The following is a 27,984-nucleotide window of genomic DNA, read 5'->3' as shown; positions in this document are numbered from 1 at the left end:
GAAGTGTTACAATCCTTGAAATGTGAAAATAATCATGGATTCAAGATAGATGGGCGTTTCTTAAAACAACAGCCACCACCCTTTAATTTCACAGGGGAAATTCCTGTAGTTCCAAATTTTGTATGGACATAGATAAGTATTAACACCTGTATCTCCCAGCGAGTGATTTACATACTTTGGAAGTCTAGGTCTGGAAATTCATTTTCTTGTGAATGGCTCCTTTGAGAAAACACTTTTTAAACACTTGCAACAATGTATCCAGTTAGGACTTGTTCATTTAAGATACTAACCTTCAGCATCTTGATTAAGTTGAACTCTTTCCTGTTTACATTTGTTTCATACTATCCCTTGGATTGTATCCCTCAGAGGATACTATCTGTAGGATTCTGTACCCAAGAATTCTCTCCCCATTTACATAGATACTGCTTAGCCCACTGGATCCAGTCTTTCTAGAGACTCTAGCTTTCGGATTTTTCATTCTTTAGGGTGGCTACTTGTCATATAATATTGTCTTCCTTGCTTCAGGCAAATATATCACTTTCAAGCCCCAAATAACTTTTTAAAAAAGTTATTTGTGTAGATATATCATGAATTTATTGGTAAATGCATTGAATTTTTTCTTCCTGAAAATTAACTGTAAAAAGTTTTAAATGTGAATTTTTCTCACGAATACACATTCAAATTTTAAAATTTTGCTTAAATTAAGTTAAATTATCATCTGTGCATGTATGTGCAGATGAGCACACAATACAGTGGCCACATGCCAGTTTTATACAGAAGAACCAATAAGCAAAATATTTACTGAGAAAGGGTGCAGTTTTTAAAGAAGAAAATTGTTACATTTTATTCCAGCAACATTAAATCTAGCATTTCTCACTGATACTTTGTCAGTTTGGGTAGGAGCAATTCTTATCTAGGTATATAAGAGGTAGAGACACTTTTAAGATGGACAGGCCATTGGGCAAGACAAATAATAGAGTGAGCCTGGGTCTCTTTCCCAGTGATGCTCGACTTCTGTTTCCTGTGTGGTTTCTTGCACATTTTCGTCATAAATGAAGATAAAAGGAGAAGCACACAGAGAACACTCACCTCTCTGATATTTCTATGACAATATAAAGGAGGAAGGAGACTTTGTATTGAGAATGTAAAATTAAGACTAAACCATTTCAGAAAAGATTAGTTTTTTCAAAAGTCAGTGACAGATATTGGAGGCCTTTTTCTTCCCTTTTATTTTATTTACTTTTTATATTTTTGGTATGGGGGATTTAGCCCAGGGGCACTTCACTACTAAGCTACATCCTCAGCCCTTTTTATCATTTTATTTTGAGACATAGCCTTGCTAAATTGCTGGGGTTGGCCTTGAATTTGTAATCCTCCTACCTCAGTCTCCTGAGTTGCTGGGATTTATAGGCATGCATCACCATGCCCAGTTTTTTCCCTTTTAAATTAAAGTGAGAAGCTGGAAGTTAGAAAAACTGCCAAAAGTTTGCTGTCAACTTAATTTCTTCTTTCTCTTGCTAGTTTCCCTTCTGTTTGGGAACAAGTTTCTGAAAGTTCTTGAGGAGGAAGACTCAGAGAAGAACTTTCTAGCTAGCTCCTCCTCTAGGTTAGGCAGAGACTGTTTTCCTCTGATCAAACTTCACCCTGCAGGGAGATCTCAATGGGTCTGACAGGATTAATTTTGCTCTTTAGCATTGTGGTCCTTGTTCTTCCTATGATGAAGGCAAGTATGTTCTTGGAAAGGCTGTGAATCTAGAACTGCTTTTAGGTGATCTGCAGGTGACACAGGCCTCCCACACCATCACAGTGAGGCAGAGCTATGAGACAGGAGCCAGGGCTTCTGTGATGCAGAAACTGCTCTGCACCTGTAGGGGTGGAATCTAGTAAAAATGTTCTGAGTTGTTCTTAGATCAACTTGGTGTGTTCTTCTTAATATCTTGATTATCTATGGCAATTTTTAAAAAATATTTATTTATTTATTTATTTATTTATTTATTTATTTATTTATTGGTGTAGATGGACACAACACAATGCCTTTATTTTTATGTGGTGCTGAGGATCGAACCCGGGTCCGGCCCCTGCTAGGCGAGTGCTCTACCACTGAACCACAATCCCAGCCCCAATCTATGGCAATTTTAATATTTTTAACTTTATATGACTGTGTTGTAGCAATTGTGCTTAACTTTAAATTGGAAAAAAAAATAATTCTCGAATGCCTCCTATGCATGGGAACTGTGGTTGGTACTGTGATGAGATGGATGTTTGTAAAACTCAGGCTAAAAATAAGGAGTTTATAACATGAGTACAAGTTTCCATAATGTAAGGTGGAGGAGGACAACCCAGTGGAAATTTCCCTGGAACTGAACTGGGAAGGGTGAGAGAATTCTAGTACTGAATTTGAGATAGAGGTGGATGAACTTTCTCCAAAGACACAAAGATGTGAAAGTGAAGTTCAGATCCAGAGAACCATGAATTGTGGAATTTCATTTAAAACAATAAAGGGAAAGGACCTTAGTGAACAAGCATACCTGTTTTTAGCTCACATGTAGTTTTCTAAGTAAAAAATATTAAGTGGTTCTTTTCAAGGTGTAGTTTAGTTTCATTATACTACTTCCCTGTTCTCACCACTGGGTTTGCTTGATCTTCACTGCTGAGCCAAAACTATTTAGAGTAGGGATACAGTTCCAAGAATTTCATAGTATTCAGTTAGGTCACACACAGAAAACTTTGCAAAGGCAACCATATCTTATATAAGAAAAATGAATTATAAAAAGAAAGGAGAAAATAAACATATTAGAGGAGTAGCTCTACACTGATTAGCTTTGATAATTGATTTTTGATGCTCAGCCTTTAAGTTGGATAGGAGAGTGTTAATATAATTTTATGATTTACTAAAAATAGAATTTAAAAAAAAACCCTTAATTATATCACTTGTAAGATTTCAAGTGAATTAATATCATAAGACAATGCTTTTCTAGAAAGCAGAAAATTGATTATAGATTGGGGTAGTCATGAAGTTATTATTCAGAAAAATAATAGATTTATCTTAAAAAATGGCATAACTTTATTCTTTGATGTTGATGGCACTTTCTCTTATAACCTATGTTCTAAGGTTTTAGAGTTGTATTTAAAACACTTTGCATGACACACTTTTTCTTAAAAATATTCACTTTTGCCATTTTTCACCAAGCAGTTTAAATGATTTTTCAATTTTGTTTCTAGAAATTTCAAAGATATTTGAAATTCTATGTCATTTCTTTTGGGAAACAAATGCATGATATAATATCTTGGCTTAGGCTAAAAGTTGTTTATATTATAAAATATGTTTGCATTTTAAATTAAGATGATAAATACAGAAGCATTTCTCCTGTATTGTTAAATCATATTAGCTACAGCTCAGTTTTGTTTCCCTGTTGAAAATGATTGTTCTATTTTTTTTTTTTTTTTGGTACCGGGCTCTGAATCCAGGGGCACTCAACCACTGAGCCACACCCCCAGCCCTATTTTGTATTTTATTTAGAGATAGGATTTCACTGAGTTGCTTAGTGCCTCATTATTTGCTGAGGTTGGCTTTGAACTCATGATCCTCCTGCCTTAACCTCCCAAGCACTGGAATTATAGGGGTGTGCCACTGCATCTGGCAATAAAAGGTCTTTATCATTCACTGGATGAATAAATCTCTCAAGTTATAATATGCAAAGTGATTTGGGATTGGAACACTAGAATTGATCAAACATTTTACTGGGCATATGCTCCAACTAAATTGTCAATTTTAATCGAGGTCAGAGGCTCAATTCTATGGTGGATCATATGTATCTCACTCATGGTGGTCCAGTTTGTGGACACAGAAAATGACATTTTTCTGATTAATGTCAGTTTTGAGTTTACAATGTATTTCATATACCTTAGTTGCCTTTACTTACTGTTGGAGATATTTCGTTTAGTCATTAATGAAGCAATCTGTATGATGTCTTTTTCTCAGCCTCCCAGTTTATGTATCTATTTAAAATGAAACTTTATATTCCTAAAGATTTTTTTTTGACTCCAAGATTTCATGTTGGTGTCTTGGGATGAATTTCATTGAGTATAGGTATAGTAGCAATCAAATACATGGACCATATATGTATTTTCCCCCCAGTTTTGACTCTAATTAGTGAATACAATTCTACATTTTATGTGGCTTCCTTAAATGGCGTTCCACTGCACAGAAAATAAAATATAGATATATTACCCTGGCTTACAAAGTGTAATGATCATCCTACCCTTTGAATCTGAACTTCTCTTTTCTCTGATCATGATATCCCATACAAGCTGGGATTCCTTTTTAAACATCCCTAGCTTGTACCTGACTTTGCACCAGCTGTACCCTCTACCCAGAAGGCTTTTCCAATTGATTTGGAATGGCAGTCTACTTGCCATTCACATCTCTGCTCAAATTCGTTTCTTTAGAGGCTTTCCCTACTGACCCTACCTAAAATGGCCATTATGTCACTGGCATCTCACCAGGTTTGAATTTTCTGTATAGCACCAAACACTGTTTAAAGTAATTCTGGCTTATTTGTTAATTTTGCATTGTCTCCATGTCCTTGTAAACTCCATGAGAGTAGTTCTTGTCTTTCTTAGGATCTAGAAAAGAGTGTATTTTGGCTTAACACATGCTGAGTTTGTAATCATTAAATGAATGAAAATTTTGCCAGTTGGTTGTGGTGACTCAGCAGTGGAACTGTCCTTTAGGAAATGATTTGGAAATTTACCATGTAGTAATTTCTTATGAAGTCAAGAATTGTGTTTACTGAGTAAAATTATTCATGTTTACTGATGTTTCAGAATATTAATACATTTGATGTGTTCTTTAGGGGAAGAATTTAAGAAAGGATGTTCTTCTGGTCCATATTATAAATTTAATATAAAGAATGTTGAAAATTACTGGCTTTGGGAGCCAATTTGTGTGACACACCTTGTACTTTCTACCAATGTAAGAAAAAAAAATTGCCTATGTGGAGAAGAGGGAGTAGAAGAAAGATTTAGTTGGGAAAAATTTTCAGAACAATATTGGCAGGCACAATGAAACATAACTTACAGAAACATAATGTGGCTAGAAATAATTTAGCACCATTTTAAGTTCATGTATTTGCCTGTCCCCTCTTCTAACTTTAGCACTCATTTCTAAGGTTATAAGAGAAGCTAGAGTAAAAATAGTCTTTGATATTATATAAATTTGCTTTGTAGCTAGTTTTACTGAAATATTTCTTTACAAAATATTTTTTGTCTATTAAGAAAAATAAACTATAGCTCTATTATTACTGTCAGTTATTATTTGGATACACAATCTCATGTCAGTTATATTTTTCCAAGTTTCTGTACTTGTTTTCCATGTTGAACAATTAGTGTCTTCTAATATGTTGTCTTGTTTGCTGATGTCTCCAGATGTATTTTGTTTCCTTAGAACAAGGACTGTACATAGAAGTCACATCTTAGAAACAAGTTTGGGGTTGGGGATGTGGCCTGACATGCATGAGGTCCTCAGTTCAATCTCTAGTACCACCACCAAAATAAAATTAAAAATAAATAAATAAGTAAATAAATAAATTGAGTGTAAACTGTTGATTGGAACTAGGGAGGGATGAGGAATTAACCTTTATGAGTCAGGCACTGTGCTGCCTGCTTTATCATTGATCCATAGATTCCTTGGAATTGCTCACAAAAATCTGTTAATATCCTTAATATAGCTGATATTCTCTTTTGTATATGTGGAATAAAAATTGTTCAAAACAAAATGAGGGGCTGGGGTTGTGGCTCAGTGGTAGAGCGCTCACCTAGCATATGAGAGGCACTGGATTCAATCTTCAGCATCACATAAAGAAATAAATAAAGTAAAAAAAAATTGTTTAACTCCACATGCAAAAAATATGAGTACTGTTATAATACTAGTTGTCCTAACAATACAAGTAAACACATTAAAAGTATTTCAGTAGAGTGGGGGGAAGTATTTCAGTGTGAAAGCAGCTTAACTTGAAAACGAGGATGAGAACTTGGTGGAGACTTTTACAGTACCTTTAGAAGGGAAGATTTCCTTAGTATACTCTGAAGAGCTAGAGAGCAAGGATTGTAACTTTCTCATCCTTGTATTTCTATCAAATGTTGTTGCCCAGTGGCAATACATGACAAGATGGCACACAGCTCAGACTGGACATACCCAAGGCTTTCCAAGATAGATAGCACTAGTGGTCCATTACTTGTTTCACTTCACCACCTAAGTTTCTCCTTCCTCTTAGTTCACAGGGATATTGTTAATACTCAGCACTATTATCATTTGTTTGACAACTAAAACTCAAGAGGATCCTCCTGAGGTAATTGGGCAAATGTTCAATAATAAGGGAGAAAAAGAAAGAGCATTCCTCTGTGTTCAGAAGAGGTGATTGCCAGAGAAGCAACTAATGGAGAAAACACTAAGGGGATGAAGGGATGGTGTGGTGTAAACATGACCGGAGAGATGGGTCACAGTAGCTCAGTGGTTGCCCAGATGTGGGTCTAAAATGGAATTGACAGCGTGCAAATGCACAAATACCACAACTTAAACAGCCATAAGCACATGCTTAGGCATCATTTGAATGTTTGTATGTTGCCTTCCAGCTTGGTGAGAGAATTGGTCTTTTGATTAGAATGTAGCTTCATAGAAGATGGTTAAATGAATGAGAAAGTGCGTTTAAGACTGCAAAATGCTATATAAATCCAAGGCACTCTGGTAGCTTATTTCCCTAAACTCTTGTATTCTATAGGCTTGCATCTCACAGTGAAATGACAGGTTAAAATAGATAATGGTATCTCTTATGCTGGATATACTTTCTTAGATTTCAATAGTCAGGACAATGGGTTATTGATTGGAACCACACTACTGAATGTCTATTGTACACATCCTTACTGTACTTGAGATGTCATTGTGAAGATGTCTATAATGGGTTTTGCATCTTCCAGAAGAGAGAAAATGTGTAATGAAGTGTTTTCGATGTTACAGTGGAGCAGGACAGTTGCTCATGTGTTCCTCTTACCCATCATTTAAATATAGCAGGCATTCCTGCACTACGTACTGAGCTAAAATAAGAAAGTGAGGAGGCCCAGCTAGTTCCAGCAGTGTTTTGCTAGCCATGGCTGTAGCTAGAGGAATCACTGTGTAATTTTGGTACAAAATAAGGCAACGTTTATTTTTGCCCTCTGAATTTTAGGAAACTGGAATTGTGCTAGTTATACTCTTACTCTGTGGAGAACTCTTTGTTTCTGAAGTTGATCTCCAAATCTTGTAAAAGCTCTGGGTAAGTATCCATCTTTTTAGAAGTTTTGAGTAAGCCTGTGAAGAGTTAAAGACTTTAAAGGAATGTTTAGGTCAGGGAACAAGGCCTATTTGTTTTACTATTAAAAAAAAAAAAGCTTAACAATTTAAAATAGCAGAAACAGTAGAAATACTTTGAGGAATAAAATAGTCTTTAAAAATGAAGTAATTTTTACACAAAGCAGTTTGAGTCTGGAGCTTTGTTCTTTAGAGGTATTTGGTGTAGCTACAAAGTCAGTATTTTATTAGTAAATAGACACAAGCAAAGTTCATACAGTTCCTTCCTTTGGTAAACTTTTATAATTTCTAGTCTACTTGCCTTGGGAATAAGAAATTTTACTCCCTTTTCAAAATTCATCTTTTTCTTTTATTTGATAGGTGCTGTTTATTGAATATTTCTAATAGAACAAATAAAATAACGCTGTTGGGGTGTTTTGCAATTTATTACACCCACTTGACTCAATTGGTTCTTTTTCTATGACGTCTATTTAGATTTGTAAAGTGTTACATAGTAAGAATTGGTATGACCTGGTTTGCACTTTTCCTGAGGGCTGGGGTTGGTGTGGATGCGTGTATGTATATGTGTATATGTGTGTGTGTGTGTGTGTGTATGTGTATGTGTGTATTTATTGTATGTGTAGAATTATCCTCATTGACATCTTTTATTTTAAACAAAACTAAACAAATTATACTTTTCTTAAGTTCAGGCTCAAAGTTGACATTATGTTTCAGAGAGAAATTTTTTTCTTACATATGTTGCAGAAATGTTTGTAATGACTCTTTGAGGAAGAGATGTTGTAAGTTGTACCCTTACATTTGAGATATGAAGTGTAAGAGGCAAAAATGGAATTTTAAACATTAGAAACCAGCTTTTCAATTATTTTCCCCTAAACTGGAAGTTATGTATGCATTATTATAAAATAAATCTAAAATGTATCTTTACAAATCTTATGACAAATCTAATCAATTATAAAGTCACCATCCTAAGAAAAACTTTTTCTTGCTTTTACATTATTTGAACAGATTCTATTTTTAGAGGGAAAGCCCAGACTGGATGACAACATAACATCAATGAAGTTTGAGAAAATATTTGTAGACATTAATTAGTTTGGATTATAAAAGTATTCCTATAAATAGTTGGGTTTTACATTGACCTATTTTTTATTGCTTACTACAGAAAATAATGTAACAATTTCTGTAAGCTTTTAAAGAACAGTTAAAGGATCTATGATTCTTAAAAGTGAGCATTTTTAGTTTTGCCATGTGAATAAATGTGAGAGAGAAGAATAAAGAGATAAAACATGCTGTTTGGACTGGAGATCTAAATTCAAAGCTTTTGTGGACTGGTGAGCTGTTAAGAGAAAATAAAGATTTATTATTGCTCAGTCCAAAGAGAAAACTTAAATGATGTCTTTAAGTATAGTGATTAGTAGGGGAAAGAAGTTGTGTATCAGTGGTCATAGGCCAGGGCTTTTTCCCTACTATTTCTTGAATATTAAGGTTTAATGCCCAGCTCAATTCCTAGGTATAAATATGATTTACATGTAAAATATGGGGGCTCAGTGGAAGTATACTTGTTTAGCATGCATGAGGCCCTGCATTTGATGCCTAGCACCTAAAAAAAAAATAAATAAAATTAGAAAAAATAAAAAGCCTTTAGAAGTAAAATATAAAGTCCTTTAAAAGTCTCATTTGTAGCACCTGAAAAAGGAAAATAATATATAAAATTATATAAACATTATGACAGTACCTTTTTATGCTTTTTTGGTGGTGGTGAGGACTGGGGATTGAACTCGGGGGCACTCACCACTGAGCCACATCCCCATCCCTATTTTGTATTTTATTTAGAGACAGGGCCTCACTGAGTTGCTTAGTGCCTTGCTTTTGTTGAGGCCGGCTTTGAACTCATGATCTTCCTGCCTCATCCTTCCCAGCTGCTGGGATTCCAGGTGTGCGCCACCACACCTGGGGAATTATGCTTTTTTGTTGCAGCCATTTATGATTTCTGTAACATGTTTCATTAAAAACATATGTGAATACTTTTGATAGTTGGCTTTATGGAAATCTCTTTTTAGCATTGATTAGCCAGTCAGAAGATTGAAAATTGCAGGTAAATAGTGTCAGTCCTTTCAAATCAATTTATTTATTAGAGGTTTTAATTAGTTTAGGCAAAGTTCAGATAGCCTCATAGGCAGGAAGCCCAATTGTCTATGAAATGATGTTTCCACCTTGCATTAAATGAAAACAGTTCTCTCCTAGTCCTGGCACATTGCTTTCGTCCTTTTCTTAGAGCCCCTGGAGAACAAGTAACTATTGCTTCTTGCAGCAGCATGGTGTGCCTGTGAGTCCTTGTCCTAGATTTGTTACAGAAGGATATAGTAATGTTTGCAAAACATGATCATACAATTCTCAAATCAACAACAATGAATGCATCATATGTTACTTTTATAAATAAGATAGATGTTAGAAAATTAAACCACCTTTGGTGAATGGCATAAAGTACTGTAAAATATCAAACGATTCACTTTAAGAATTTCTATCTTTCTTTTTTTTTTCACCCACTAATGACAAAGCAACTCAGTCTGGGTTTCTCAGGCTATATTTGCCTAGAGAGTAGGACTATAAATATGAATACATAATTACAATTCTGAGTCCATTCTGGAGGACCCCAGCAGCACTTGCCTACCCCAATGGTGGTCCCTGATGCTCAACTTCCGTGTAAGTGTTCCAGCTGCACTGCTGTCACTTCTGGCTCCTGGTGTTTAGGACCTCTGTCTCCTCTTCCCACTGATTGCTGCTGTTGGGACATGAAAGAATGTCTCAGGGAGTCTGTATAAGTCATTGCCCTGGGGGCAGGCCAGGACTGGAGGCCCAGCTGGTCAAGTCCCATTGGGTCTTTCTGCTAATTATATCCAGACTTTCCACTTTAAAATTATGACCTAGCTAGGCATGGTGGAGCACACCTGTAATCCCAGCAACTCAAGAAGCTGCGGCAGGATTATCACAAATTTGGTATCAGCCTCAGCAATTTAGTGAGGCCTTAAGCAACTTAGTGAGACCCTGTCTCAAAATAAAATATAAAAAGGGCTGTGGATGTGGCTTAGTGGTAAAGCAATACTAAGGTTCAATCCACTTACCAAATAAATAAATAAATAAACTTATCTGTAATGAAATTGATGGTGCCCTTACCACATTTTAGCACAAGGTCAGTGAGGGCTCATTTACGAGTTTTATGATCTTAATACTAGTTACCTTGTTTATAATAATAGTAAGCATCTCATAGAATTGTTATGAAGACTGAGAAAGAGGAGCAAGGCCCCAGTGATCATCTGCATGCTCAGCACATTGAAGATATTTAGTTATAGCCCTCTGTTGCTGCTGATTCTGTAATCCCAACTTTGTTCTATGACCCAATCAGCTGTTTCTCTTGAGTTAGTTTCTAGATTGATAGTTTTTCAAAAATGCTTCTGTTCATATATTTGTTGATTGATTGTATATCCTCTTCTGAGATGTGTTGTTCAAGTCCTTGGCCCATTTGTTCATTGGGTTATTTGTTGTTTTGGTACTTAGTTTATTGAGTTCTTTATATACCCTAGAGATTAGTGCTCTGTCTGATGTGTGAGGGGTAAAAATTTGCTCCCAGAATGTAGGCTCTTTATTCACCTCACAGATTGTTTCTTTTGCTGAGAAGAAACTTTTTAGTTTGATTCCATCCCATTTATTGAATCTTGATTTTAATTCTTGTGCTATAGGAGTCTTATTAAGGAAGTTGGGGCCTAATCCCACATGATGAAGATTAAACTTCTTCTATTAAACGCAGAATCTCTGGTGTTCATCATCTATAGCAATTAGAGAAATGCAAATCAAAACTACTTTAAGGGGCTGCGATTATGGCTCAGAGGTAACGCACTTGCCTAACATGCGTGAGGCACTAGGTTCGATTCTCAGCACTACACACAAATAAATAAAATAAAGGTTCATCAACAACTAAAAAAACAAACAAACAAAAAAACAACTCTAAGATATCATCTCATTCCAGTCAGAATGGCAGCTATTATGAAGACAAACAACAATAAGTGTTGGTGAGGATATGAGGAAAAAGGTACACTCTGGTGTACATTGCTGGTGGGACTACAAATTTGTGCAGCAGCCAATATGAAAAGCAGTATGGAGATTCCTTGGAAATCTGGGAATGGAACCACCATTTGACCCAGCTACCCTCTCCTTGGTCTATACCCAAAAGACTTAAAAACAGCATACTACAGGGACATAGCCACATTAATGTTTATAGCAACACAATTCACAATAGCTAAACTGTGGAGCCAACCTAGATGCCCTTCAGTGGATGAATGGATAAAAAAAATGTGGCATATATACACAATGGAATTTTACTCAGCAATAAAAGAGAATAAAATCATGACATTTGCAGGTAAATGGATGGCGTTGGAGAAGATAATGCTAAGTGAAGTTAGCCAATCTCCAAAAAACAAATGCTGAATGTTTTCTCTGATATAAGGAGCCTGACTCATAATGGGGGAGGGAGGGGGAGCATGGGGGGAATAGATGAATTCTAGATAGGGTAGAGGGGTGGGAGAGAAAGAGAGGGGGCAGGGGATTAGCAAGGATGGTGCAATGTGATAGACATCATTATTCAAAGTACATGTATGAAGACACAAATTGGTGTCAACATACTTTATATATAACCAGAGATATGAAAAATTTTGCTATATATGTGTAATAAGAATTGTAATGCATTCCGTCATTTGTTTTTTAAAAATCAATTAAAAGAAACAAAAAATGCTTCTGTTCTCCTTTTTCATACTTGCTTACATATTTTTCCTCTGTATATTTTCTATTTTCCTTCAATTTTGAGAAGTATAAGACGTGAGGCAGCAGGAGCTCCATTTCTGGTCAGAATGAGGAAGTTTTTATTATATTTTCTAACTTGACTGCTTATCTCTTTATACTCTGTGCCTACTGTCATGATTTTTCTGGAACTTGTTAAACGTCAGGGTCATTTCAAAGCCAAATCACTAATCTCTTCACAAACCTTGTTTTATTGATTTTTTGTACTGTAGAAAAGGATCTTTTATGTTGCATTTCTAGTCTCTTACCATCAGCTAATAAATTCATTGAGTCATACTATTAGCAAGTCATAGTACTTGATGTGGATGTGGAGGAGTGGAATGATGACCAAGACATGGTCTCCGTTTTCAGTATTTTTAGGTATTTAGCATAAAAGGAAAGAGGAAAAATACACCACCAACTCTAGTCCAAAATATAGTGTGTAGAGCAAAAAGGACTCAAACAGTACTAAAGAAGGAGATGAGAGAAAGCTTTAAATTTACGGTGGTAGTTATTGAGTTGCATTGTGCTGTAGAAATTTCCAGGCTGTTGGTGAATGTGGGAATGTGAAAACCCTTGATGCCTTCAAAAAACTGCCATGTGTTTGACAGGAGGGTAGAAAAGGAAGAAGAGGTATAATCTGTTGATCTTAAGTTGGAATTCATTTTTCAAGATAAATAATAATTGAAACTCTGATCCATTACTTATATAGAAAAGGATTGGAGCTGGGTGTGGTGGCACATGCCTCTAATTCCTGCAACTTGGGAGTTCTGAGATAGAAGGCTTACAAGTTGGAGGCTGGCCTGGGTAACTTAATGAAACCCTGTCTCAAAAATACTAAAAAGACTGTGAGTGTAGCTCAGTGATAAATGCTGTTGGGTTTAATCTCTAGCACCACATACCGCACAAAAAGGATAGGAAATAATAATAACCAGGTAGCACACAACCAATATTTAAAGTATGTTAACTTTATAATAACTTTAATAAACTTTTCATATAAATGTTTTCTCCTTTTAAAATTAAGCTATATTTTTGTAACACTTTCAGATTTGCAGAGAAAATTATGGCAGTAATATGTTTTCTGTTTTCATGTACTTTATGCTCCCTTATTAACATCTTATGTGGTATGTAAGATGGCAATTACCATATGGTATTGTTGTTACAATTAACGAACAAATATTTGTACATTATTATTAACTAAAGCTCATACTTTATTCAGATTTTCTTAATTTTTATCTAATGTCCTTTTATTATTCTAAAATACCATATTACACTTAATATAATAGTCATGTCTCCTTAGATTCCTCTTGGCTGTGGCAGCTTTCAGTACTTTCTCTGATTTTGATGACCTTGACTGGTATACTGGTCAAGATATCTGTAGACTGTCACTTAGTTGAGATTTTTTTTGATATTTTTCTGCAACTGTTGGTCTTTAGGAGGAATACCACAGAGGTATTGATTAATACAAAAGTTGTGTACTTAGTCAGATCAGGCTGCTCTAATAATTTAAGTAGTTTTTTTGTTTGATTTTTGTACTGAGGATTGAACTCAGTAGTACTCAACCACTGAGCCACATCCTCAGCCCTATTTTATATTTTATTAAGAGACAGGGTCTCACTGAGTTGCTCTGCATCTCCTTTGCTGAGGCTGGGTTTGAACTCACAATCTTCCTGTCTCAGCCTCCTGAGCTGCTGGATTACAGGAGTGTGCCACCATGCACAGCTCCAGATTGGGGGGGGGGGTTTGACATACATTTATTAGTCAGTTCCAGAAGTTGGCAAGTCCAAGATCATGTGCTGGCAGATCTGGTGCCTGGTGAAGGCCTGCTTCCTGGAGTCCCTCACTTCTAAATATGATCACACTGGAGCTTAGATTTCAATGTATAAATCTGGGGGAGAAACAACATTCAATTCATAGCATTGTGGTTTGGCCTTCTGGTCTGATTGTTGCAGGTTGTGGGCCAGAGGTCTGTTTTTATATATGGTGTGGTTATTGTTTGTTTTTATATTCAGCTTTCACCCTCATCATGGGTAGAGAATCTTCATCAATTTTGGTATGTTTTGGGGGTATGCTGTTGTTTTTATGAATTAAAACCATCATGCTAGTTTAGGGAAGACTTTACTTTTTTCAGAACTTTACTGACAATTTACCATTTTGGAAACTCATGACTTCACAGGCAATACCATTCATAGTATCTGAGTCTCTAATGCACCTGTATCAGTCTGCATTTGTAGGGTTTGCATTCATGGTGACTCATGGGTACAAATATCTGTCTACTTCATAAAGTCACAAAAGTATTTGCATTTTTTGAGGGGAGGAGTACCAAAGATTGAACTCAGGGACACTCAACCAGTGAACCACATCCCCAGCCCTATTTTGTATTTTATTTAGAGACAAGGTCTCACTGAGTTGCTCAGCACCTTGCCGTTGCTGAGGCTGGCTTTGAACTCGAAATCCTCCTGCCTTGGCCTCCTGAGCACTGGAATTACAGGTGTGTGCCACTGCTCCTGGCAGAATTTGTATTTTTAATACAATTAAATTGTTTTAATTAGGGCCAGGATGAAGTAGGACAAGTGAGGTTGCCTTGCTACAAAATTTAAGGAGAGACTTTTAGGGTCCTGCAAGTTCAAATTCAGTGCTTAAATTTTGCACCATAAGCACCTTGTATACCTCATCCTAGTCCTGACCTTATGACACATGATTTTCTGTTCATTACTTTTTTATATTGTATCTAGGATATTGTGTTGATTTTGAAAAAAAATGTATGGGGATAGAACGATTAAGTTTGTTAAAGTACAAAAAAATGTGTGTTTAAAATGATCTGTTTATAAAAGAAAGTGTTAGTTAATCTGAGAATCACTGCTTTAGTGCACATATATGGAAATGTCCATTTCCGGGCTGTATGAACATCTTCTATTTTATTAGGTATCGCCAGATAGCTTTACAGAATGGCTCATCAGTCATGCATTGCTATAGTAATGTCACATTAAACAAATAAACAAAATGCTTCAATATAGTGGTTTAAAGCAATAAGTATTTATTTTTTCCTATTAGTTTGTGGGATATTGCAAATCAGATAAGCTGGACTGGATTCTAAACTCTAGATTCTGGGTTCCAGTCTACAAATATGATTGAGGTTGGGTTCAGGTCCATTATTCTCTTGGACAAACAACTAGTCAGGACAAGTTCTTCTTATGGGAAATTGCAGAACCAAAAGAACTTAGGTGAAAATACATAAAACCTCATGTGTGTCACGCCTAGAACTGGCTCAACTACATAGGCCACAGCAAGTTACATAGCCAAGTCAACATATGTGGGGTAGGGAAATATGCTGTGCTCATTGTAGTGGGTGATATTGCAAAATCATTTGGCAAAGATGTGGATTATAATGCTAATACAGGGAAGATGTCAACATTATGAATAATGATTCAGTTTACCAAAATGATATTACTGTTATATATTCTATCTGTAACATATACAAATTCCTATTTTTCAACATCTTCACCAACTCTTGATGTTACCAGATTTCATCATTTTTGTTTGTTAGATTAGTGGGTGTCAAATGACATATTGTAATTTTCATTTCCAATTTCATGTCCTAAAATAAAATGTATTCATTTTCAAAGATTATTTTTTTTTCCTCCACTATGAAGTCAGGTAGTGAGAATGATGAACTTTTTGTGACAAAAATAAAAATTTGGAATTTGAGTTTTTTATAAGTATAATTAATTACAAACTTTAACTATGAACTCATTTCTATTTTCCTTTTGCTTACATGTGTCAGATATTCTGAGAATCATTAAAATGTCTAGACTCTATTCATGAAAGGCCCATTTGTTCTAAACTCTCATTCTGTAGACAGGATACATTCATAATTTTCTTCCCACTTCTCAGTAGTCTAATTTTACTAAACCCATTTAGTAAGTGAAGTATAGGAATTGTAGTCCAGATTTCCTCTTTGAAAACATGACTCTATTCCAAAATATTGTTAGTTTCAGTACATGAATTTCTGTGCATTTCTCTGGGAAATAAACTCCTTATTTACTGGCACTCCCCTGATATAGAGGCAGTTCTTACTGAAGAGCACCATCCAGGTGAGAGCAGGGTGGGAATATAAAAGGCACCACAGAATTATTTTTGCCTTGTGAATATCATCTCATTTATTCTAGGGTCTCATAGGTCATTTCTAGGATGGGAGTATTTAAAAAGAAATATTGGCTCTACATACCAAAAAAAAAAAGTTTAACAGGAATTTTATTCTCCACAGCTATATCATAAGACCATAAGTTTTATAACCTGAGCAACAGTTCTAGTGGCCCATTTTGTCTTCTGCTTCTCATAAACCAATGCTCTCAGTTATCTCTCCTATTTTTGGTCAGCTGGGCTTTTGCCATCCTGATTTGATCTGCTTTAGTAATTTATCACAAATATTGACTCAACTCCTCTGCAGTAATCCATTTCCCTCCTCCTACCCTCTCAAGTCTGATGATGCTACTCAGGTTGAGTTCTCTGTTCATCTTTATTCTTCTCCATCACAAAAACCCTAGAACTATGGACTAGGACTAGGGTTAGTGGCTTGATGGATTGAAATTCTAGGGAGAACATCAGTTTGAATTCTCCTTGTCAGCTTGTGGGCAAGATGATGGCATCTACACACATACCAACATTTGTGCCATTTCTGTCACAAAAGGAAATAACGACTACTTTTTATTCTACTTTTTGGTTCTCGCAGCTCCTAGGCAGGAACCATCCTTCAGAAAGAAGAATATGGATAAGAGGCAGGGCTTTTCAGAGGTGCTTTTGGCTTCTGTAGGAATCAAGGGGCACCATGTTGCCAGAGAAGGTCTCTTCTGTATCCATAAGGAGTCTGTTTCTCTCACAGATAGGAAAAAGGCCTCCTCTGTGTCAGGGGCTGGTATATTCCATCGGGCTAGAACAGCATATTCTCTTACGACTTGATACTCCAGACTTTAGGATATTTTCTGTGTGATGCTTTGAATTTATGGTGGGATTTCTAAAACTCTCAAGGTCAGTTTTGGTGCATTTCCATCCCTAAAATCCAACTCCTTTGCACCATTGTCTTTACTGCTGCTAAATCAGGGTGAACATCCCTGTTTCATTCTAAATAGGTGATTTTAATCTGGAGCATAGCTGACTTACATTCATATTCTGTATGGTAATGGAGTTTGAATCTTGAGGCCACAAATTCAGTGGGTTGGTTGGGCATACTAGGATTCTCTTAGATAGCTAGTCATTAGTTACTTGCTTTATTCTTCAACATCAATAAATTTTATCCTGTCAAGTAATCAGGGAAAGGTTAGTTCACTAATGCCGGTAGCTTACCTGAGCCATTCTCTGGCCCCTTCTGGCCAGCCTCACATCCTTTGGTAAGATAGGTAACTTAGGGGCCTTTGGCAGACATCTTCAAGTAGAGGAACCATGAGTTATGATGGCTGGGCCAGTGTGTATGGAATATGTCTTTTACTAGAATAAGGAAGAGGTTACTTAATAATATACAGGTGCAAGCTTTTCTGATGTCCTCATATCTCCTGTCCCCAGGGACACTGGTTTCTACTGGGGCTGGTGAAGATGTATCCCACTTCTGATATTTTAATTTCTGCATCCTGAAAGATAACAGAAGAAAACAAAGATAAAATGGACCAGTTGGATTCTAGAAAAAAGGCTCTGGGCTGAAACTTTTCATGAGAATAGTGGGGGAAATGAAAAGCTTTAATATTTGTTATGCAGGTAATTATGGCTGATAAAGATAGAGAACTATGTTAATGAAGGTCCTAGAAGGAAACGGATCATACTTCCAAGCTGGTAATTTAGGAGAATTTAATAAAAGTGATGTTTACAAAGATGTGGGTAGGATAATAATGAAGAATATTTTATTGATAACAAAGGATCATTTTGTTGATTCAGTTCACTAACTTCACATTTTTCTCTTCTTCCTGGTAGAACTTAATTTTGCTAAAAGATCCTTCATTTTCACAGTTCATAATAATCATTATCTATTCTTTCTTTTACATGTTTAGTTAGAAAATCTTGTCAAATTGATAGTGTCTCATGATCTCTTTTCAATTTCTCTTCTGCCTTTATTTCAGCCCTTATAATCTTATTACAGTAATCTCCCAACTGATCTTCCTGCCTCTAATCTCTTCTAATCTTCCCAGCAACCAGGATATTGCTTTCAAATCCTTTAATATCTTTCTGTTGCCTAGCAAATAAAATAAAGACATCTAAACCTAATGTCTTAGGCCTTTACCATTAGTACCAGTGAACCTTTCTAGCTTGAAGCTCAGTACTTTCCTTCAGGCTTATATTCTTAATCGTTTAAAAAATTCTTCACTTTTGTTATCATGGAGGTCAGATGATTTATCTGCAATTTAAATGCCTTTATTTAGTTTACCTGAATACAAATTATTTTAAATACCTCAGGTCCTAAATACCCCCACATAACCAGATGTCTCTATCATCTCCTTGTCCTGTGGTTCCTGAGGGCCTTCACCTTTCCCTCCATAGTTTTATTGCTACATTATGATACATCCAGGTCTGTCAGCCCCTGGGCTCTGAGGTTCCCTGGGTCTTTTACTCTCAGTGCATGTTCCTGTGTAACATGAGCTCTTTTATTTGATGTTGGTCACATGAAGCAATGGACAGTTTATATGAAGGACCATCTAATAGTCCTGACTCAAAATTTTTATTTTAAGGTAATCTCAAATTTAAAGAAATTTATTGAAATTTTGCTACTGTTTTTTTCCAGGGCCATTTGAGAGTACATTGCTGATGTGGTTGGTGCTCTATTACTCTGAAAAACTTTGGTGTGTGTTCCCTATAAACAAAGACATTCTTACGCAACCACAGTACAACTATGAAAATGAGAAATTAATTATTAATCAGAAATTGGTACAGTATCACCATCTAATTCTCAGATCCTATTCAAGTTTCACCAGTGGTTTCAATAATTTATAGCAAAATAATCCAGTCTACAATACTATCTTGCATTTATTTGGTTGCTATGTCTCTCTAGACTCCTTTAGTCCGGATTAGTTCCTCAGTCTTTCCTTGACTTTCATGACAAGAAATATTTCTGAGGAGGCACTTTTAAACTATGTAATTTCTTCATTAGGTTTTAATGTATTCTTTAATTCTTTAACCACTTTGGATTCTTGATTTGCTGTTTTATTCTGTGGACTTGTTGTTTCATTATTATTTTGATAAATTATCTCATATTTTATCCTGCAGGAGCCTCTATAATCTGATGTCTGCATTCTCTTGATACATCCCATCTTTCTTTAAGGATTTGACTACTTTCTAAGATGTTCAACTTCTTCTTATACTTAAGAACCTATTCCAGTCTTGGAATCAGCCATTTCTTTCTAAGGCTCCCTTTTTCCTGTTACTTATTTATTTTTTGGTGTTGGTGATTGAACCCAGGGGTGCTTTACCATGAGCTACATCCCCAGCCCTGTTAATTTTTTCTTTAAAGATTAATGTGATTTTTTTCATACCTTTATTTTATTTATTTATATGTGGTGCTGAGGATCAAACCCAGCGTTTTGCACATGCTAGGCGAGCGCTCTACCGCTGAGCCACAGCCTCAGCCCCCCTAGCCCTGTTAATTTTTTATACTTTGAGACAAGGTCTTGTTAAATTGCTTAGGACCTTAGCTTTCTGGGATTATAGGTGTGCATCTCTGTGCTGTTTTAGATCACAAGATATACTTATTGCCATTTGGGAGTTGCTGCTCCTAATCCTCTCAGGGGACAGAGCAAGGGAGTATAAACCATATATAGACATATGAATATTTTATTTGTAAATTCTTTTTGTGTCTAGCTCTTATTTGCCTTTTTCTCTTGAAATTATGAGTTCATGTTAATATCTCAAATTCCAATCTTATCTTCAGAATCTACTTGGGCTCTAACATCTGAGGCAGGGCTGCTGCATGCATAGATGCCCTCTTACCCTGCTCTCCACCCCTCTCTGTGTTGTACTCCAGAATAGATGTTTATCTTAGTTGGCCCCAAAAATGGCTCAAGAACTGAATTAGTTAGGAAGGGAAAGAGAAAGAAGATGAGGGAGACCACTTTTTTTGGGGAGAGAGAGGTACGGGGTCGGGGGGCACTCAACCACTGAACCACATCCCCAGCCCAATTTTGTATTGTATTTAGAGACAGGCTCTCATTGAGTTGCTTAGCACCTCGATAAATTGCGGAGGCTGGCTTTGAACTCTCAATCCTCCTGCCTCGGCCTCCTGCGCGACTGGGATTATAGGCATGCGCCACTGTGCCCAGCAGAGGGAGACCCAACTTTTATCATCTATTTCTACTTCCCTTCCTTTCTTTTTTGAAAATCTAAATAATCCATTAATCAATTACTGCAGACCCGGAATTTCAATAGCAGTCTCTTTTTGACTCCTAAAAGTTTTGTCTTCTTTCATTAAGCTATTCCTTCACCTTTTTCTTACAGCCTTGATTCTTAAGGTACTTTTGACATAATTCTGTGAATATGTAAGGACGTGAAGAATTGGACCTTGTTACAAAGGGCATTCAGGAAACATAATTCTGAATGTGAGCTCCACATTGCACACATTTTTTTTCTCTCTCTGTAGATTGTATTTGAATCTGTGTTTGTGCCGGAGAGAGAAGAAATTTTTTAAAGTTTGGATAACTAATTTATAAAGCCTTCTCTTGTTGTGAAGGGGGTCTTTGTTTTTTCAGTTTCAGGAAATTTCTCCTTTTTTGCCTGGAATAGGTTATAGATTAAGCAGCCTCTCCCTGTGTGGTAGAAGGACCACTGGTTGTCAGCTTCTGCACTAGTCTGCAAGAAATTCAGGGACAGGACTTGTAGGCTCTGTGAGAGCTGGGTATATCTCTTGTGGACACCTTTGTGTGCCTAGCCCCAGCACTGTGCTCTATCACCCAAGAGGCCCTGATGTCAGTTAACATTAGTTTGCCAGCCCTGGTTTGTTCTTGGGTCTGATAGCAAAGTCCATGATCTTTTCACTACACCTTGTCATGTTTAGGACAGGATGGGCTCTGTCCCCTTAAACTAGTATATGGTGATTTCTAAGTCTGAGAGATTATTATCTATCATCATATCTTTCTTATTCATGTTGGAGTCTGTTATTTGTGGCCTAAACTCAGTGCTCAGTGATTTTGTAGATATTTCAACTATTATATTATTTGTTCTCTCATTTTTTTCAAGTACCCACTAATAGATGAGAGGTAACTTCATCATTTAATGTCTGTGTTACATAAGTTGTTTAATATCTTAGGGTCACTTTTCTTACTTTCACACAGGGGATTTTAATTACTTCTTTACTGATTTTCTGTGAGGTACAGCATATGTAAATATGCTTCCACAAGTGGCAGATCGGGTGCTCAGTATGGGTATCATTTGTTCCCTTGCACTCGAAGAAGTTCACAAAAGGATGTTAAGACAGCTGAAATGCACTATCCCAACCACTATTCATTGTTGGGCATTTCATAAAAACTGGTGCTGGTGGGGCACGGTGGCACACACCTGTAATCCCAGCGGCTCTGGAGGTTGAGGCAGGAGGATTGTGACTTCAAAGCCAGCCTCAGTAATTTAGCAAGGTGCTAAGCAACTTAGTGAGATCCTGTTTCTAGTAAAATACAAAATAGGGCTAGGGATGTGGTAGTGCCCCTGAGTTTAATCCCTGGTATCCCAAACCAAAAATTAACAACAACAACAGCAACAACAACAAAAATGGTGCTACCCTTGATTCAGTAGCTGCATAATTATTAAATTTGTTAACAAAATTGGATTCTGTGCAACACTGTTCATGATTTGAATTTTTGGTAGATAGGTAGTTTTCAATGGCCTCTTCTGCAGTCAGTGGTGGTTAACAGTTTATTCAGAGTAATTCTTTTTGCCACTAGATGGTGCTTGTCCCTGTTTTTTCGAGGCTTTTCTATACAAAGTTACATTATTTGGGGAAAAGCAGTAGGATTGTATATTGGTATTGATATTCACACATACCCTGAGGTTAAATTGTAGGGTAAGAGGAGCATTTAGATGAGCATTTTAGAGTTCTTTTAGATCATTGTGTTTACTTAATGCCCTTAAGTTTAAACATAAGGTATTTACTTTTTAAAAAATGAGAAAAATTAATGAAATTATTGTATTCTTTTTTTGAGAGGTATATAAAGTTGGGCCTAGATTAACTCATGAGTTTGTTAGAACTATTAAAATAATAAAGCAACTTGTAAGCTCACGTAATGTCTTGTTGATTTTTCAATGTAATCAGAAAACCTTAGGAAACAATTCACACTCAGACATTCTAATAATGGATAGTCAGCATCATATATAATTCAGTGCCTCTCATTTTGAACTATATAATGACTGTGAAAAAATGTGCAGCATTTTCTGTACCTGATGAAATCCTGTAAACACCAAGCTGCCTAACGTGTTAATACATAGATAAAAGATGGTCTCTCTCATTCATGAATTTAGGAATGATTAACTGTGTTTAACTGAGGTTAGTTGCTATGGTAGGGATTGTGTAGAATGAGATGAAAGGATCTTCAGAATTTGTTGCACAGGACTATTTTAGATGAGCTGCAGGAGAAACCTGTTAAGAGATTGTCTACTCATTGTGTTTTCTATGAAGAGCTGACATGACCAGTTTGTGAACCAATACTTTGATGAAATACAATTTTAATTTTTAGAATTTATCAAATAGCACTCAGAACAGTTCTGGACACTGAATTATATATGATGCTGATTATTCACTATTAGAATGTCTGAGTGTGAATTGTCTGCTAAGGTTTTCTGATTACATTGAAAAATCGACATTATGTGGGCCTACAAGTTGCTTTATTATTTTAATAGTTCTAACAAACTCATGAATTAATCTAGGCACCACTTTATGTACCTCTCAAAAAAAGGAATACAATAATTTCATTAATATTTCTCATTTTTTAAAGTAAATATCTTATATTTAAACTTAAGAGCTGTTATAGTAGAAAATAGGATGGCTCTACCTATTCATTCTAATTTAAATGGAAAATGAGGATAGGGGACAAGAGTTAGTGACATATTGAGAGTTGGTCCTAGCAAAGCAGAGTCAGTCAATTGAGAGCTGGTGGTTAGATAGGGTGAGGAGTTGGTTTTTAAGCAACAGGAACTGACTCTAAGAAAAAGTGAAAAAATTTTGAATCTAATGAAAAACTGAAGAATTAGATTTCAGAAAGGACAAATGTAGAATGTCTTCAGGGATCTAGGTAGCAGGAAATGATGAATAGTCTTCTTGGAATAAAACAGTTTTTATAGTGAATGAATTCAAGCTACTTAATTTTTTTTCTTTTCTTTTTCTTTTTAACCCTGCTAAAGAGACTGTGAGATCATGAGCATCCATGTCCCAATCCTTATTAGTATCAGATGAGATGGGGAAAGCTAGTGTTGGCGGGGAGGCAGGCTTTGGGGGAAGACTGGATTTACATGTGTTAAGTTGGAGACATTCAGACATTCAAACTGAGATAGCAAGTGGGTATGGGTTGGAGGTAGAGAGAACAAATTTTGGATACATGAGTTTATAGGAGTATTTAATGTCATAGGAGTAGATGTGCTTATGGAAGGAGAAAGTATACATAAGAAGGTTTCATTGCCTTTTGGGGCTTTTCAACCCAAAAATGTTGGGAAAAAGAGAAAGCACTTGCAGAGGAAGTTGAGAGGGGTAATTAAGTTTCTTAGTCAGACCTTTTAATGAGAATTACACATATAAATATGTTATCTTCTGATCTCCAGCCAGACTCCTCAGCCAGACTCCTCTCAAGTCCTTACTTTTTTAGCAGGACACTAGCCAGAGCCCAGGAATTTATATAAAGTCTGATCCTGTGCCTTATTTTCTTGCAGACAAAGGGAGAAAATCTATTACTTGAAAAATCTCCCTTCCTCACTGTTTTTAGTCCAAAGAAGGGGTTTAAACTATGAATGAGTGTTTGTATGTTAGATTTAGAGACCTCTAAATGGGGTTGGTATTTTCCATCTTTTGCCAGCTAACAGATTCCCCATGAAGCGAGATGTAGTGGAGGTACAGGAGTCCATCTGCAGGAGTAGGCTCCCGGGGAGTGTGCCTCCTGGCACGCAGCCTCCTTGGCCTTCAGGCTTGTTGTAGCATCTGTCCTAGCTATTCAAAGCTGTCGCAAGAAAACTCCTTTTTCAATAATGTTCTGTGCTTAGTCCCATATTCTTGTTCTGGCAAGTGGCCTCTGGTTTGGTTCCGACTCTGTAGCACTCACTAAAATTCATCAAATCAAATTCCTGTAAGATTGCTCTTGGCACTCAGTTGAGAAAGGGGGTGGGGGAAAAGATAGAAAGATAGATGTGGGGAGGAGAAAAGGAGGAGAGGAAAGTGGAGGTTTGGGGAAGAGAGAAAGAGAGAGAGGCCCACAGGCACAGATATTACTGACCTTACTACTTGCTCAGACAGAACCTGTCACTAGAGTCTCTTCTCATTCACTTCTGGACTGGATTTTTCTCAACTACCTGGAATCATGCACTATAACTACACTATTTCTTATTTTCTGAAAATTACCTAGCCATTCCTAATACTATGAACAATTTTTCTCTTTTTTAGAGATGGGTTTCTGTTACTGTTCTACAGGGACAGTCCTTTGGTGAGTAGTTCTGTCTTTGTAATGAGTCCTGTGCTGATGGTATATCTTATCCTCAACACACAGGCTCAGTATAATTCAAGTGCCTTTTCAACCTCCAAGGCTTCTGTAGCAGTCAGGTTGCTCTTCATATGTATGTCACAACATATTCTGTACCTTAGCTGTGCACTGAGATTTTTAATAACTCTAGATATTCTAATCAGAAGAAGGTTACATCTGATCCCAATTGGTGGCTTCCACCAGCTGTTCTGTGAATCAGCCTAGAGGCCTACCCTGATGAAGCTTGTGAACACAGACCCCTCTTCCAGAATTTAGGTTTTACTATATTTTCCTGAGTCATTTAACATATTATGAGCTGTAGGTTTTAGAGTTAAATTTATTTTAATTTTTCACTATAAAGCAAATTGATCTTTGTGGACAATGTAGTCTAATATTATTATGAGCACTAGAGGGCACTCTGTAAAAGATGAAGCAGTTTTTCATTTCTTGATTTTTGAAATATCTGTTATAGCTATTGAAATAATTGAGGCGAGTCATTAAAAATCATTATATTGTAATCAAGTATGCAAGGAATAAATCATTATCTCTAAAGGATACATAACATACTTCTCATCCTTGACGAAGGAAAAGAACGAGCATCATTCCTTGAATTGACTACTTTGCCTCAGGATGTACTTCCAAAATGCTCATGTTAAAAATGACATTCTTGGAGATAAATAGTATGAAACCATTATTTATTTATTCAGTGAATACTCACTGATGATTTACTCTATTGTAGGCTTCCTAAGGGACACAAAAATGGTGGATACAAACCTTCAAAAAATTATAATCAAGTATGATGTTATCAAACATGGTATACAAGCCACGCACAAAATTTTAACTTTTTAGAAGATACATTAACAAAGTAAAAAGAACCACGTGAAACTGATTTTGGCAATATAGTTTATATAACCCAATATAGCAAAAATACCATTATTTCAAAGTGTACTAAATATAAAGAAAAATTATTGCAAGTTGAATATCTTTTATCAGAAATGCTTGGGACTAAAAGTATTTTGGATTTAGGATTAAAAAAATATTTTAGAATATTTACATATATGGAATGAAATATCTTGATATTTTGGTATTGGGACCCAAGTCTAAACACAAAATTGATATATGTTTCATATATACCTTAATGTCCATAGCCTGAAGGCAATTTCATATAATATTTTTAGTGTGCCTACATTTTGGCTGTGACCAGTCGAGTGAGATCAGATATGGAATTTTCCACTTTGTGGGTTTGTGCCAGCACTCAGAATCCTTCAATATTTTGAGTATTTTGATTTTTAAATTTTTGGATTAGAGACACTCAACCCATACTGGTTATTTATGAGATTTACACTTTTTTTTGTACTAAAACTTTGAAATCCAACATGTACTTTATACTTATAATATGTCTTCTCTTGGATTTGTCAGATTTCAGCTGCTCAGTAATCACACCTAGCTGTGGCTTCCCTTTTGAACAGCACAGCTCTGGGGCCCAATTTTCTGGACAGGCTGCATTCTAGAAATTTAGAAATAGCCTCACTCTCCTCATTGAGGCTTTGTGTGTGTGTGTGTGTGTGTGTGTGTGTGTGTGTGTGTGTGTATGGTTCTGGGGATGGAACCCAGGGCCTTGTGCATGTGAGGCAGGCACTCTACCAACTGAGCTATATCCCTAGCCCCATGAGGCATCTTTTATATTACCAAAAAATTTACCCATTGAAGTGTACAATTCTCTCACCTACCTTTTAAGAAAACAGCATCTACTCTTGTTCCCAAGATGTAGCATCTTCTCTTGCTTCTCCAAGGTTTTTTTTTGTAAAATTTCCTTTTCTGTTTTTATAGTCTCTATATTGTCCACATTTATTTTTAAAGAAAAAAGCATTTTGTTTGCCCCCACCCCCACACTATCTCTTCTGCTTGGAAATATGGTCATGTGTCTGGTTTTCCTTGATGAGTAGAAAACTGTATGTGGGTCCTTAGGGGTGAGGAGATGGGTTAGCATTTAACCTTTGATTTCTCTATTGAATGAGCAAATAAGTTAAAATGATTAAATTCTCTTCCAACTTCTTCATTCATCTTAAGCCAGTTTCTTTCTAGATTGGATGAACTTTACCCTTCTACTTTTGTTCAACATGTTAGTTCTGAGTGTACCCAAGAGTCCCCTTCCTCTAGAGCTTAGTAGTCTGGTTTGGTTTTGTTCTGTTTTGTGTACACATGGGGAAACTACCTTTTAAAAAAAGTTATAATGACTTAGGTTGCTATAATTCCATTTAAAAAAAAAAGAAAAGAAAAGAAAAGAAAGAAAGGAAGGTAGAAAATGAGTGAACTTTTTTTCCCCCCTCTGTGTTATATAAATAGCAGCATGCAAGCACAGATCTGTTCTGCACTCTTCCCTAGAAATCTTCAAGGCTCACACCCTTACTCCTTTCCAGGCTTCTAATCAAAACTTACCTTCTCAGTTAAGCCTTCCTTGACCTTTATAATTATAAGTTCCCTCCCATACTCATCTGTATACCCTGGTATTCCCTATTCTCTTTCCTTGCTTTGGTTTTTCTTTAGTACACTTATCACCTGAAATTCTATATACTTTACATCTGTCTCTTTCCCTTCAAAATGAGAGCTAATACAGAAAAGAATTCGTAAGTTTGCAGCTTGATGAATTTTCACAAAATGACATACCCAAGTCATTGTGTCCCAGATTAACAAATTGAGCATAGCAGAATGCCAGAGGTTTTCCTCATACTTTTCCCTATTCACTAACACTGACCCAAGCCTTTTTTCAAAGGCTACTACTACTCTCTGGTTTTCTATATCATGCATTAGTTTTGCATTTTCTATAAATGGAATAAGTGTGCAATGTATTTTTCTCCAGTTTTCCTTACTTCAACATTATATTAAGTTTCATCTGTGAAGTTGTATCAATAGTTTGTTCATTTTCATTGATGTTGTATCAATAGTTGTTCATTCCAGTACTTCATTGTATGATCACAATTTATTTATTCATCCTATTGTTGTTGAATATGGGTGGTTTCCAATTGGACTTTTAGCTATTATAATTATCTTTTGTTTTGAAAAAAGCCTGTAAGGATCTTAGGCTATTATTTTTTATTCCCTTATAAATGCTTCCTTTGAGGCAATAAA

General features: G+C 36.1%; 1 protein-coding gene across 6 annotated transcripts in view; it reads left to right on the top strand.

Annotated features, from left to right (window-relative positions):
• Positions 1 to 27,984, top strand: part of St7 (suppression of tumorigenicity 7) — a 261,881-nt gene that overhangs the window by 1,016 nt on the left and 232,881 nt on the right. The gene's annotated exons all lie outside the window — the stretch shown is intronic.

This window comes from Ictidomys tridecemlineatus, chromosome 2, assembly GCF_052094955.1.
Source record: "Ictidomys tridecemlineatus isolate mIctTri1 chromosome 2, mIctTri1.hap1, whole genome shotgun sequence".
Classification (NCBI taxonomy): domain Eukaryota; kingdom Metazoa; phylum Chordata; class Mammalia; order Rodentia; family Sciuridae; genus Ictidomys; species Ictidomys tridecemlineatus.
This window is presented reverse-complemented; position numbering and strand designations above follow the sequence as displayed.